Here is a 2,500-nt window from a genome sequence, read left to right as displayed (position 1 = left end):
GAAATGTGGGGGTTATGTTGACTGCAGATCTTCCTCTTCTTGTTTTGAAAACTAACATCATATTGGAGACACCTGTGGGAACATTGCTTACAATATGGCTAACACAATTAACCTCTTTTAACTGCACACACATCATACAATTCCCTACGATAGTATAACTTGGCCCTATTGTCATGATGTTTTTGTTTATTATTAATTATTCTACGCAATAGAATTAGAAACATTGTCGCCTACATCATAATGAAGTCTTTGGAGTTGCCAGTCGGTAAAGTGTCTTGATTTGAAAAATATACGAGTTGAAATAAACAGGGGTCGACTCTCTCTCTCTCTACTTTCATCCTTCCTTCCTTTTCCTCCATGACCTCTCTCTCTCTCTCTCTCTCTCTCTCTCTCTCTCTCTCTCTCCGCGTGACCCTTCTGCTATACCCTTTCCATGCACAAAGAAAAAAAGAGGGAGGGAGGGAGGGTGAGAGAGAGAGAGAGAAGAGAAAAAAAAAAAAATGACACTTTATGAGAGCTGACTTAATTGACATGTCATTGCGTAACTCGCCCGAAAGCCGTCAATTGGAACGTGAAAATAAATTGTTAAAACTATTTCTGTTCCCCATTTCGGCAGAACCCAATTTTCTCGCCGTAGTTGACACTGGCCGTAGTTTAATTGGACAGCCCCATGACGCATTTTAACAACCCAAATAGTATATAAATTGGAACGCTTTTTTGTTGTCCAATGTCGCCGGTTTATATATATATATATATATATCTATATATATATATATATATATATATATATATATATATATATATATATATATATATATAAGCTGGTTTGTTATGGGCGGGGCAATACATGCGCCAACTACTCTCTCTCTCTCTCTCTCTCTCTCTCTCTCTCTCTCTCTCTCTCTCTCTCTCTCTCTCTCTCCTCCCGTTTTTTTCTCACTATCTATAAACTTTCGAACACTTCGCGCCAGGAATTAAAAAGGAAATTATGAACGGATAGCTGAAATATCTAATAATAATAGTATATTGCCAGCCGCCAGTGTTTACAAGCCATAATAATGATCAACTGTGCTACGTGTATCAAACGCATTATATACATTGGAGATCAGTTACTGGCTTGTAGATTTACACCCTGAGGTTGTTATTGTACACGTGTTATCAGTCGTTATCTACTGACAAGAGCAAATATAACTGGCTGGTGCGTGACAGAAAAGAAAACGAGAGGAATTTAATATTATAAAGATTGGCAAGTGAGATATACAACATTGTTATTCATTTGTTATGAGTAGTTAATTTGAGTAGTTATTCATTTGAACAACAAATAACTTCCCCCCCCCCCCCTTCTTCTTCTTCTTCTTCTTCTTTCTTCTTCTTCATTCTCTTCTTCTTCTTCTTCTTCTTCTTCTTCTTCTTTTTCTTCTTCTTATTATTATTATTATTATTATTATTATTATTATTATAATATCACAATTAAAATCCACAGTATTGTTCAAAATATATTTTTGAACAGAGCTCAAAATTACTAGGAGAGACTTTCGGATAATGCTTCGCATCCCTCTTCAGTCCTACTCTTAAAATAGATTTTAACACTACTGTGGCTTTTAATTGTCATTATTATTATTATTATTATTATTATTATTATTATTATTATTATTATTATTATTACTGAGAGTATAACTTGAAATTCAAGCTTCCAAAGAATATTATGGCGTACATTAGAAACAGAGTGTGATGGGGAATACAGAAAGAAGAGGCCAGTTATAAAAAAAAAACAACAATAATAATAAATAGAATTAATAAATATATATAAAAAAACACATACACACCAACAGGAACAGAGACAAACTAACACACACACACAACTGATCTTCAAATGATTAATTGAATTCGTACAAAAAGTCATTATTACGAACACCTGCCAAAAACACCAAGGAATAAAAAAAAATAAAAAAAAATAATTTATATGGAAACTCACTCTCTCTCCAACAAACGAACAATATACAACAGAAGCATCAAAGCGCGAATGCACGAGAGAGAGAGAGAGAGAGAGAGAGAGAGAGTATGTAAAAATGTACAACAAAAAAAGCAAAAAGCAAACGATATATAACGTATACGTATACCAGAGGCATCAAAAAGCGAACGCACATATGAGAGAGAGAGAGAGAGAGAGAGAGAGAGAGAGAGAGAGAGGAGGCCGTAACAATAGCCACCGGAGCTTTTGTAAACATTGCACATACGGGACAGTAACGAACAATAACGCAGACAGTTGGAACAATGGGGAACAATGCGTATAGGCAGTGTTGCACACACACACACACACACACAGAGAGAGAGAGAGAGAGAGAGAGAGAGTATGTGTGTGCGTGTGCATGCGCATGCGATTCCCCTCTGTGTGTGTGTATTTTAATAGTATATTTGCGTAATTGTTATACCTGTATGATATCATACGAATGTGACTTCTTTTTACACTGTGACAGCCACATTACTGCAATAGCTGTAT

This window comes from Macrobrachium nipponense, chromosome 25 (assembly GCF_015104395.2).
Source record: "Macrobrachium nipponense isolate FS-2020 chromosome 25, ASM1510439v2, whole genome shotgun sequence".
Lineage (NCBI taxonomy): Eukaryota > Metazoa > Arthropoda > Malacostraca > Decapoda > Palaemonidae > Macrobrachium > Macrobrachium nipponense.
The sequence above is the reverse complement of the archived record's forward strand: the minus strand, read 5'-3'. Positions refer to the sequence as shown.